The sequence below is a fragment of the Zootermopsis nevadensis genome, unplaced genomic scaffold (genome assembly GCF_977971745.1).
Source record: "Zootermopsis nevadensis isolate Lab colony 2312 unplaced genomic scaffold, Znev_1.0 Znev_ptg000022l, whole genome shotgun sequence".
Taxonomy (NCBI): domain Eukaryota; kingdom Metazoa; phylum Arthropoda; class Insecta; order Blattodea; family Termopsidae; genus Zootermopsis; species Zootermopsis nevadensis.
The window spans coordinates 3,661,828-3,675,572 of record NW_028259154.1 but is presented as its reverse complement, the minus strand read 5'-3'; the positions used below and the strand labels follow the sequence as shown (position 1 = coordinate 3,675,572).

Sequence of the window (13,745 nt, the reverse complement as noted above, 5' to 3'; positions counted from 1 at the left end):
TAATGTAATTTATTTAATTTATTTTAGATGTAGATTATATACTATGTATAACTTGAATTATACACCAACAACTTTGGGGGGTTAAAAGTTGAAGAGAAATTATATCTGTGGGTACGCGAAGACATCTTAGGGGGTACGTGAAATTTAAAAAAAAAAATATTATTTTATGATAAACACTGAATAATCAGTAATGTAATTTATTTAATTTATTTTAGATGTAGATTATATTCTATGTATAACTTGAATTATACACCAACAACTTTGGGGGGTACAAAGTTGAAGAGAAATTATATCTGGGGGTACGCGAAGACATCTTAGGGGGTACGTGAAATTTAAAAAAATATATTATTTTATGATAAACACTGAATAATCAGTAATGTAATTTATTTAATTTATTTTAGATGTAGATTATATTCTATGTATAACTTGAATTATACACCAACAACTTTGGGGGGTACAAAGTTGAAGAGAAATTATATCTGGGGGTACGCGAACAAAAAAGGTTGAATACCACTGTTTTAAACGTTTCAAATGTTTCCGCGTAGGTGCAGATTTGTAGCCGCTCATTTCGCGTCTCTTAGATCTAAACTCTCTTCGCAGATCCTTGATCTCGAAACACCTTTTTTTCTGTGAGTCCATATTCAGCTGTGATGACGCGGTTCGTCACGGAGGCACGGCGCGTAATAATGCCACCAGTCAGTCCCTTTGTCCCGTGTTGCACAAACGTTCCTGTTTTTATTTTTAATCTGGATTCTCTACAAGAGGGATAGAAACGCATCCAAACGCACTCAGTGACGGCGGAATGATTTGAACGTCTCTACAAACGAGTCCTGCCCACGGCGGGGCCGGCAAATTCATAGATACTGTATCAACTACCGCGGTTCATCTGTTTTTACTCCAGATTCACTCGTGAATCATCTGGGAGATGGACAACGAGCCTAATTACCTGCTCCGACCATTTCACTAAATAATAAAGTTCTTTAAACGTTAATGAAACTGACAGTGGTCGACTGAGTCCTGTTTCGTTCTCTCTCATGACCACGTAGGACTACGTCGATCATGAAAAATGCAACAGTATCAAAATCTGAAACAAATCTGTTGCCCTGACTACGAAACAAAGCTGTTGTCATATTTACAAAGAACTAGCCACATTTCTTGTGATTTAACCCTTACTAAATGCTCCCCCCCACCCCTATTTTATGCAGACGCCATGTTTCCACTCACAGCTTCATAAAGCTTCCGGCGCGTGAGGGATCCCACGTGCTATATTGCGATTATAGCGACGACGCGGGGGATGACAGTAGAAATCGTATTTCAAAGAGACCGACCTCTCTTCATTAGCCACGGTGACATTTAATTGCATGCAGCGGACTAGATTATTATTGCCTGTATTGGGTAAATACTGTTACCAGCCGAATCACTTCTGTTGAGTCTGTATTACCCATTCGAAATACCAAGACTTGCTGATTGCGCTACGTAGCTCACGATGAACCTTGGCATTTAGAGAGATTTTTATGTCAGATTTTATTTAGAAAGTTTTTTTTACATTTCGTACAAGTTTCTTTTGCGTGGAGGAGGGTATCAGCCTGTCTCAAATCCTGTCAACATCACACAAAAGACGTTTACAAACGTTCCATGGTCTTACTCCCATTACTACAGCCTTACAGGGCAATACGCTAAACGCCAACACGCACCTCTTAGTATCGTCGTCGTGGGTCTACAGTGTCACGTGCTGGTCTTCTGCGTTGCAACTTCCTCCATCTTCAGGACGGAAAATGGTTGCATTATATACCTCCGAAACACCTGTAGTTGCATACAAGTCCAAACGGCGTTACAACCTAGAGACAAAAATTGACATCTTCAGGGCTGTCAGGGACTCTTTTTTTTCGTATTAGATGAACATGAGTCCCGGGATGGATTTTAGGTGCCGGGACCTACTTTTATAAGATTATTCACAGGTTTCATAATTCCGTCCAAGCAAATTTTAAGCCAGTGCCTTAAAACAGGCTACGTCCACTTCCTTCTACACCCAGTCCATGTCACTGTTACCGAATGTAATCATTCGACACTTACACATGCAGTTGGAGAAGTGTTGCTAAACCAACAAAGATAAACGATAAATATAAAAATAAACTTTCAACGTAAATTTGCATACGCCGTTCTTATTCTTAGATCCGAATCGCTAGGAGATTACGTTAAAGTTTGAACAAAAGCCCCTCGGCTGACAAGTGGCCGGGTCATCGCATCAACCGGCCTTGGGTTTATCAGCTGCGCAGCGAAGCTTAGCAATTCGTATCCGAAACACATACGTGTCTTTCCAATTTTAAACACTAACAGCTGTACATGAAGGCATATCCAGTCTAAGGTACAGTGGTTGCTCTGACAACATTAGTAAATTACAATTTGGCTGTCTTCTGTATTGTTACGCCGTGTAGTCTGGTAGAAGTTTAGCGACGTTTCAGAGGTCCTTACTGCCTCCATCATCAGGGTGATCATAAGGACCTCTGAAACGTCGGAAAACTTCTACCAGACTATACGGCGTAACAACCCAGAAGCCATCTTCACACTTAACGCCTTGAAACCTCAAATCTTACATTCGTAAATTAATGGATTATTGTTTTGTTTAGTGTAGGATTGCAGGCTAATGTCCTGATAAGTGTGGATGGAGAATTTAACAGTTATATAGGCCCACTGTAGTAATCTTGACCCTTCTGCATTTTCTGCTCATGAGTTAGGGGTTAATGACCCTTTGCTCAGAAAATAACACGATGAAATGAAATTCGCTTCGCATTGATACACTTGCTTCTAACTGTAAACAGATGGTATTACTATTATTATTATTATAATATCATTATTATTATTATTGTCGTCATAAACATCACGAAAAAATTCCGTCTGGTGACAATTTTATAACTGTTAATTTAAAACCAATATTTTGTGGATACTCTCTACGTATTTTCATAATATATTTCTACAGAACATTTTCAGTCATACTCTGTTATCGCTGTCGAAAAAGGTGAACAACTTACTCACGGTCGCGCGTTCTTATATTCCTATTTGGTACAATACATTATCTTATCAGAAAACTGAATACATTTCTTCAATAACTTATTCTCATACAATGGTAAAGTTGCGTCATATTGTGATATAATAAGTATATATTAAATCTTGTCCGTCTAATCACAATAATTCTTATTAAATATTAAAATAATTAACATTTTAAAATATTTAAAATATTAAATGATGTTCTTTATCGAAATATTCGATTTACATTAGACCATGGTCTAATGTAAATGTAATGTAATGTAATATTTAATAAGAATTATTGTGATTAGACGGACAAGATTTAATATATACCTATTCTCATACATAATTTCGGCACTCTGTACTAAGTAGTACTAATGTTGCTCCCACCTCAAAATTACGCGGACGAGCCATATTGTTGTTACAGACTGTAGGATATTAAGAGGTAAGCGTTTTGGGTGTCCTCTAAATACCATATCAAATGTCGTAAGTTACTTCCAGCAGATCTGGAGTTGAAACACAGAGAGACATTCGTGATTAGACCTACAGGTCTTTGAGCTGATTTCATGCGCACCGTCGAATGGACGTGTAATGGCCTGAAAGTGAAATAGAAGGAAAGAAGAATAAATAGAGCAGTAACGAGAGAAGAAAACAATTTGAATGGAGAATATAAATAAGTCAAATATTTCAGGAATAAATGAATTTAAATAAAACCTCAAGAAAGAAAGAAAGAAAGAAAGAAAAAGGTGAAAACATAAGAAGGAGGAGAAAAATATAACGAAGAGATTAAGCAAGGTTAGAGAGGAAGAAAGAGGGAAATATGAAACAACTTCATTCAGAAAAAAAAAAAAACCTTGGAGTTTCATCTCGCAGAAAGATCTCGCCTCATTATTTGTGTAAAACCACGGCAATAGTTAGCACAAACAAGATGGCAAGATAAGTCCTGAAAACACTGCAGTTAATTTTTGCTGGATCTTATTTGAATACAATGACCAAGGACTAGAAATTAATCGCTTCCTAACAATAACTTACCCCAGTTTTCCAGGCTTGGGTACATTTAAACCATTTTACACAACGCGTGTTTAAATCTCACGCTTCAAGAATTATTGTTTCATTAATTTTATACAACAAACCTGAGAGTAGAGAACAGATCACAAATTTTACTTTCAGTAGATTTAGTTTTAATGACGAATTAAGATGTTACCCTAATTTAATTTACAGACAATAACAACTGTGTACCTGAAACTATATTTGATTCGTTGATACGACTGAGGAAAAACTTGTTTTTTAATTAGAACAGTCTTTTGTTTCAGTGGAATGTTCCCAGTGCTTGAATGTTCGCAAAATTTGGAAGTTAGTATCGGAAGTTAATTGTATATCGTGGAGTATGAAGTAGTTTAAAGATGATGATTTCCGTCTTCTGGGTTGTTGCGCTGTGTAGTCTGGTCGATGTTAACCAACGTTTCAGAGGTCATACTACCTCCGTCATCAGGGCGATATTCATGATGACGGAGGCAGTATGACCTCTGAAACGTTGGTTAACATCAACCAGACTACACAGCGCAACAACCCAGAAGACAGAAATCTTCATACTCTGACGACGGAGGCAGTATGACCTCTGAAACGATGGTTAATATCGACCAGACTACACGGCGCAACAACCCAGAAGACGGAAATCTTCATACTCTGACGACGGAGGCAGTATGACCTCTGAAACGATGGTTAATATCGACCAGACTACACGGCGCAACAACCCAGAAGACGGAAATCTTCATACTCACCGCTGTGAGAACCTCAAGTCTTACATAGTTTAAAGATGCCAACAAAGACCAGTTCTGTAAAAAAATGTGCCCAAGAGTTCTATTATCAGAATCCAACAGGACGACTCAAGCGAACATTTTAATATTTTAGTTATTAATACAGCAAATAAGTTATGTAGACTCAAAGCTACTTCAATTCACGTATCCAGGAAGATAGTAAGGCAGATTGTACATGGTCCCTTTTCCCCCCCAAACGTGCTCAGCCACAAAATAATACTTCGATTATTTTGCGCGCAAGCAGTGACATTAGTCACCTCAACTCTTATCACAAGTAAATAAAAATATACAGGAGTCGGCCCTGTTGAAGTCGACGAGATGTAGAGACATGTCGATACTGTTACTATATTAGTAGGAGGCTATCTTCTACTCCAGAAATGTGAAATGAAATCAGAATGAATTCATATAGTCCAGAGGTTCTCAACCTAACCTACCAATATGCTAACTGTAGCCTGCTTTTAAGTTGTACAGAACTGAAGAAATATTAGTATACACAGTTAAACGTTACTGTATTTAAGCGAAAAGTTAATGCGAGTAGGAAATATACGAATTTGTATAAGATTAAAATTAATTTCAAAGAAGTATGATGTTACAGTACGGATTATTAGCAAATGAATCAGAACAGGATTCACAGTACAGATTCTTAAATCTACGTGGTTAATCCACCAAACACTAGGTGATACACAGCCTACAGGCCTACGCCAATAATGAATTCAGCAATCGTTTGACTCATTATTATTATTTATTTATTTAGTGTTCTGTCTGACGACAGGTCCATATGAACAGGATCCTTCCATCCTTTTCTCGGACTGGGACCTGTTCATATAAGTTCTTGGCAGATGATCCAGAAGTGGTTTGCCATTGCCTTCTTCTGTGTGTGAATGGAGTAATTGTTGGGATGCCACGGAGGAAAACTCCGTGTTGCCTAGACCACGGCCTTGCCCAACACAAGTTATAAATTCGGGCACCGCCGGGAATCGAACCCGAGACCCCAGAATTACAAGGCCAGCGTTCTAACCGCTAGACCACCTCATATTATTATTTAGTGTTCTGTCTGACGACAGGTCCATATGAACGGGATCCTTCCATCCTTTCCTCGGACTGGGACCTGTTCGTATACGTTCTTGGCAGATGATCCAGAAGTGGTTTGCCATTGCCTTCTTCTGTGTGTGAATGGAGTAATTGTTGGGATGCCACGGAGGAAAACTCCGTGTTGCCTAGACCACGGCCTTGCCCAACACAAGTTATAAATTCGGGCACCGCCGGCAATCGAACCCGAGACCCCAGGATTACAAGGCCACTACTGCTAGTTCCTTTGAGACTGAGAGATTCAGAGTTGCGCAGAGTCGCCATGTTTGTAACTATCAACATATAAAAACATGCGGAAATTACAGATGCTCAATTTTCTTTCGTATAACATTCCACACGCTTGTCTTCAAGGGTGCATTACTTATCGCTATCAAACCGAAAACGGAATTGCAGATTGTGCGCGTTCGCCATGTTGTTTCACGTTCTTCAAAAGAAAATAACCATCACTTGGAGCCATCCAGTGTCATGATATTCATTCCGAGTTATATGAAGCAGCTACATCTACATGTTTCCATGTTTAAGTCTTCAAAGCAACAGAACGCACTTAATCAAAACCATTCATAGGATTACAACAGACTCCTCGAATTTATGAATAAATTGAATTATTATTTAGCGGAAAGTTCTGATTTAATGTTATAAACTAACGCGGTCAGACGTTCAGGAACTCCAGTGAGATAGAACAGAAAAATGTCTTGCGAGATAGCCAACGAGAAATGACACAGCATTTTTAAAATTTAAAACCTTACATAAATCAAACTGTAAAATATCCCAGTAGATGTCTCGTGACGAAGTAATATTAATTTTTAAACATTTATGACCAGCGAAACCAGACCACGGAGCTATGACATCCGGAGAGCTCGACATGTCATCCCGACGTCACGAGACCCGGACACTGCTCCATTTAACCTACTATATACTTACTTATGGATGAGATCCAGTTTTTCTTAATGCTCAGAATGTGGGCAGTGTTCCGCATTTGTAACAGTAATTTCATATTAAGGCTTAAGATTCCTTTAACCCACACGACTAGAGCCGATATCGTCATGCAATCCGTGTACCTTTCAGTTGCACTATTCAGTCTGCCTTAACCTTAGACACTTTACCAACATCACGCCCGTTGTCCGATGTACAGACCTACACAGCGTTCCAGAAAGTGGTTCTCTATTCTCGTAATCAGGTGACTGGTTGTCGTCATACCGATAGATTTCTTATTATTATATCCAACTCTGAGATTGGTACAACGGATCGAATCAATTATGGAATATTAAAGAATACTAAGTGAGATGGACATCTGACGAATGATTGCATTTAGAATATTACATTTAAATTTATATTGATTATACACCTGAAGATGGTTCATTGTAAACCGAAACATGTCGTGAAAAAGATGATGCTCTAATTGTAAATCGAACATTTCGATAGAAAGAGCATCATGTTAATATATTTTAAATATTAAATGTTAATTGTAATAATATTTTAATATTTAATAAAATATTTTATTGTGATTAGACGGTTAAAATTAAACAATTATAAACAACAAAGAATACTAAGTTATAACAACCACGACTCATGAACAGCTACAGCGTACTCCGAAACGTCGTATACACCAAAACTGAAGTCAGTATTTAAGCCAGCGATGACCAGACTAACTCTGGGGTCTATCAAGTCTGGATTCCACAGGTTACCGAGGTCACACCTTTACTACCAATGTCTTCAAAGCGTGGTGCTTGGACAAAGGGACTTCTATATGATTAATATCATAATATCTCAGAAAAAAATTAAAATACCCGAAATGTGGACCAGACCATTAAGAAAAGAAGTGTTAATGCCTATGAAGGAACAAAATGGATGTGTTTATGTCTCTCAGGCAATGAAGTAACCGGGTTTGATTCCGGGCAAAGGCAGGGGACTTTCTTTTCGCCCCATGTTCATATCGGCTCTGGGTGCTATCGACCTATCGTTGACGTCAAATCGGGCTAAAAATAATTCAGCCACTGATATTATCCAGTGACGAGTCTAGAATGCACTTTTGCTCAGACCTCCACACACTTTAAAAGAGAGATATCATATCACAGCGCGAACTGATTATTTATGAATTATCTACCATCTAATACATTGAATTTTAAAGTAATGCATGAATATATTTATTTATTATTTCAGTCTATACACAAACTTAATTTTTAAAATGTTGTTGTTAAAATTAAAATTAAAATTTAGCGCTTATTATTTTACGACATGTTTCGATGCTATTGCATCATCTTCAGGTTTTTATTTGTTATTTTAATCTTTAAAACTAATATATATTTAATAATAACGATGAAAAAGCGCTAAATTTTAATTTTAATTTTAACAACAACATTTTAAAAATTAAGTTTGTGTATAGACTGAAATAATAAATAAATATATACTGAATTTCAACACAAACATGACGCATCTAAACTACAAATTCAATAATGCATGAATGTTGGAGTGTTTCACGATAAAACTAGTTTGGTGTTATTATTAATTATTCCTCAGAATCTAGGTTAATTCATTTAATTTGTTACAGATTTATACCGAATTAATTCAACTACATTAACGTCTGTCTTTTAAAAATATAAACAAATGCGAACAAAAAGTCACGTATTTGACTTTTGTGCAAAGTCTTCAGCACCGGTTGACGCCATGATATTGGCGCTGGAGTCGCTCCTAAAGCGGATATTAATGGCGACAGGCAATTATATATAAAAAAAGGCGTGGTAACCTGTACTGGAATTCATACCAGGTCTCGTGAAAATTTGTCAAATGGCTCAGGATTCAGTGGGGGAAGGGGCAGTCTGTGAGACTGCGTCTGTACGATCACTTACAAAGTAAGTGAAGTAGCCTGAACACAGGACAGCCATGTGATGCAGGTGTAGGAGATAACATAACTATCAACTTCGTACCTTCAGCAGCTGGACCAACGTTTCGAACGAAGCTAGTAGCGGATTACTTTGATGTTGTGTATAGCCGATAGAAGTGGGGTTTTGGTGGGGGAGTTGGTGCCGGGTTATCCGCAACGTTTGAGCAACTCTCACCCCCTCCACCCCCACAACCTCATTTCAAGCAGAAACCAGCGCACGCGTATATGACTTTGCTGTCACGCAGATTAGACTGGTTGAGAACAGTCCCGCGACCCTCCTTGCATATTTGCATTGCATGTTGCATAACACGGTCGGCGAAGTTCTAATGAGATTATGATGCTAACAGCCAGCGATGGGGGAGATACAACATGGCGGAAGGGTTGGTGTTCCCTGACATCGTACTCGCGGCCCGAACTTTGGAGCAGACATCCTCATATTTACAAGCAGAAAGAATGGCGGTATCCTGGCTTTATAAGAGTGCTTTATGAAAATGTAATTTATATCCGTTGGCCTATAGCTTAAACGCCCTAATTATCTTTGTCCAGAACAACGATAATAGGCAGAAATTGACTTTGTTTAACAATTAATTTCACTTGCATTAAGATATCCAGTTTAGCTATACTGAATTGGTACAAATTACCACTGAAAATCATATATGTGTTTGTTAGATTAATTACTGAATGTGTTTTATTTCCTTCTTCTCTTAAAAATGTGGATTTTTTTAAGCAACCACACCAACGAGTAACAAAATTATATTCAGAGTGAATTTCAAAGCACGTTACATTGTAAAACGCTTACTATAATATATTTCACACATTTTATCGAGCGTAGGCGTAGGTAGGATGTTAATATCGAAACAGATCTTAAAGAAATAGGATGATAAAGATGTCCGCTGGCTTAAGTCAGCTGTAGATAATGTTCAGTAGAGTCGCCCTCTTGTGAACACAGGAAAGAAACTTCAGGATTCCATAAAATGAGAGGAATTTCTTAACCAATTGAAAAAAAATTAACATATTCTCGCATATTACTCTGGTAAATGGTGTTAATTAGCTTCTGTAGGCAACACGAATTATTGACCGTGCCCTGTTTCAACTCAAGAGTAATGCTGACACCATGGATCATTCGGACATTCGGTAGGACTCTTTGGAAATGGGATCTATCCCAGGGAACAAAACATCAACGTACGTGTAGCTAGAATTACGAGTTTCTAACTATGCTCTTCAAAAACTGAATGTAAATGGTCGATGTCGGATAAGACACGAATGTACAACGATTTTAGAGGTCGGCAGGGGAAATTCTTGTTACAAAATACTGCCACGATATTGGACTATAAAGGAGACATGTTAGTCACTACACAATGGCGTTTGTCAGACCGCCATATCGTATTTATTTCTTGCTTTAGTTAACAACGCTTAATAAACTGCATATTATGTTTAACATTGAATGGTGGGATAATGATGAAATATTTATAAACAAATGATTAAACTAACCATAAAGATATGCGAATTAGTCTAATTGTGCAATATGTGCCTTTACGGACTAATCTAAAAGGTGAATATCTTCAGATTCGATAGCCGACAGGACCTATCGTGATCGGTACCGTAGAGCTACGTCACGACGTTCGGTATTAGATTACAATTTAAACAAATATAATAACTGTTCTATTTCTCAAAATAATTAGGCGCATATAGGCGTAACAAAGTGCGCCTGTACTCAAGACTTTTGATGCATAATCTACTGGACAGCATCTCTCTTTTAGAATTACGCCCGGTCTGTGTGAATGTTATATAATAAATCCAGTGAAACACAGCGTTGTACATGTAATGGGTCACAAGAGTGGTCAGAATTTATGATGACACCACCTGAGTGGTAATCAGCGGTGGCAACCAGGGCACTTGGCATATTCATGAACTGTGCAAACACTAATGGAAACCATCATACCTTTAAAAAAGAGGGAGAGGTTCATTTCGAGATTTCGACGCAGAACAGAGGTTTTCAGTTTCAGTAACAAAAAACCATGAGGATTCATAATATAAGCTGAAGCCAGTCACAAGTAGTCAGAGGCAGCGACAACCAGACAAACGAATTCGAGGCCTTTGTCGAGTGGGCGGACGCTGAAGAATTGGATTTTGTCCTTATGACACAAAAGACGACTGCTCGCCTCTGCCCGCCACTACAAGGTCGTGTCGATTCAGATAATCGCCTAATAATGTATCGTTATCGTCTAAATCGATTCAGTAGTAGGGTCCTTCTTGAAAAGCTGATAGTCGTTCGGTTATTCAAAAACTTTCCCTCCTGTTACCCAACAAACAGATTCATTGCCGTATGCATAACTCTGCCACTGGGTTATATTCTGAGCAAGTTAAATCCGGCTAATTTCTTTAAGATGCATTTTAATATTATCCTCTTGTCTGGACCATTGTCTGCCAAATAATCTCACTCATCCAGGTCATTCAACTAAAATGCACTAGTGAGATATAAAGCTTTGACCTCGGTAACTAATAAGATGCTTCTATTATCGGGGCTATCGCCGTGCTACGAGACTATATTATATTATATTATTATTATTTAGTGTTCTGTCTGACGACATATCCATATGAACAGGATCCTTCCATCCTTTTCTCGGACTGGGACCTGTTCATATACGTTCTTGGCAGATGATCCAGAAGTGGTTTGCCATTGCCTTCTTCTGTGTGTGAATGGAGTAATTGTTGGGATGCCACGGAGGAAAACTCCGTGTTGCCTAGACCACGGCCTTGCCCAACACAAGTTATAAATTCGGGCACCGCCGAGAATCGAACCCGAGACCCCAGGATTACAAGGCCAGCGTTCTAACCGCTAGACCACCTCATCTTATTATTATTTAGTGTTCTGTCTGACGACAGGTCCATATGAACAGGATCCTTCCATCCTTTTCTCGGACTGGGACCTGTTCATATACGTTCTTGGCAGATGATTCCAGAAGTGGTTTGCCATTGCCTTCTTCTGTGTGTGAATGGAGTAATTGTTGGGATGCCACGGAGGAAAACTCCGTGTTGCCTAGACCACGGCCTTGCCTTGCCTTCCCGATGGCTGTCCGTCCAAGAAGATGATGTTTCCTTCCCTGCAACGCGTCATTCAACAAATTTCTTGAACCGGCCTGTGCCTAACCACACGCCGTTTAATATAAATGCAGAGTTTCATAAACAGCCCCGAGCCCAGGTCTTGGGAAATGTGGATTTTTTCCCCTCTGTGTTGTCTCCCTCAGAGGAACATTTCCTTTTTATTGTCACCTCTCCCTACGACTCGTCATTTGGGAGAAGCATCATGGGACGGACGGACATTTGTTATTGTATATATCGTTGAAAACGGTAATCAAACACAGATCGATATCTTGGCTTCTGTTTCTGTTATATTAAATATCTGAGGCAATTTAAATAAGTAATAAGACAATTTTTTATTTTAAATTATATAAATAAACTGCAATTTATTTAAATCTTAAGATGGCTGTCTTCTGAGTTATAGCGCCGTGTAGTCTGGTAGAAGTTTACTGACGTTTCAGGGGTCACTTCTGCCTCCATCATCAGGGCGGTTTGGTAGGGGACAAACATATCCGCCATTAAGCACTTACAAGTGTTAGAAACAGAGCGGGTCACGAAACTTCTATGGCCAGGGCTAAAAATGATAGTGGAATTTGCAGTGAATACATTAAAGTAACCTAATCGGAAATAAATTACGAGGTAAAAAAAATCAGGCGATTTTGATATTCAGCCGAATCTAACAACATGTGTCCCATGAGTTGGCCATATAGCTCAGCGGTCATGCACGAAATACTGCGAGGTCCAGAGCCAATCGATTGGTACCGTCAGTCCGTCAGTCGACGCCACGATTTGTCATATGATCACTGTCAAACAGTGAGCATTATCATCACAGTTCTGGTGTGAAATGAAGCATGGTCGATTTGGATGGCGGTATAACTTGAGAAGGAACTCCCCCTCAAATTACACGCCCGCATAAACTCGTGACAATAGCCGGGCTGCCTTTTCTGTTCTGCCACGTTGCCTCCAGCGATTATCGGATGGTCCTCTGCCAAGGCCACAGTTATAGACAAGTCATATGTGGCCTTTGCATCTCGGAATATCCGTACATTAGATGTTCAGTATCATTGGGTGTGAAAGGTTATATTATTCTTGTAATGCCCTTACGTGTTTCTTAAATTCCTTTCCAAATTCTCATCTACCCCTTCATCTATGCTTCCTTCTTTCCTTTCCTTTCCTTTCCTTTCCTGTCATTTATTCTATTTCTTTCCAGTAGTTCTTTGTATGCTTTCCATCTTTCTTACTTTCTCTCTCTCTCTCTTACTTTCTTCTTAAAATAATCTCTAATCTACAACCGTTGATACACTAAAATATGGAGTTGATGTTAGGTGTGAGGTGTGGATAATGTAACAATAGATAGAGGAAACACGGTCGATTATCCCCCACAATAAACTTTTCCTTAAGAATCGGCCGTAGGCAGCACACAACAGAAAACGTTTTAAGAAACATGCTTTATCCTGATACATGCAGCAATTGTGCCTACAGGAGATGAACAAAAAAAAAATAGGGCGAAGTATCAATATATTAAAACTGGTAATGACACGTACACAGGATAGAGACTAGCTTAACAGCGATTTAGCAGGGTAATTTCGATTAGATTTTAACAGCAACGTAGATATACGGCATACGAGTCACTGACTGCATGGATAATTCTTTCATCCAGTAAAGAACTACTCAGCCTCTTAAAGAAACATGAAGATTAATTACCGCATACGGCACAGAACTCGACTGCAATGTGTCTTGATCCAGACTTCGTATTTCATTCTTCAGTATCCCGTGTTTTATTCCACTTTTCACCTAAAGACTATTTTTTTGTCAAGATTTTCCGACTAGAATTTTGTACGCACTTCTTGTCT

The 13,745-nt window shown here is 38.7% G+C and overlaps 1 protein-coding gene across 7 annotated transcripts in view; it reads right to left on the bottom strand.

Annotated features, from left to right (window-relative positions):
• LOC110841552 (sal-like protein 1) overlaps nt 1-13,745 on the bottom strand; it is a 223,696-nt gene that overhangs the window by 179,905 nt on the left and 30,046 nt on the right. The gene's annotated exons all lie outside the window — the stretch shown is intronic.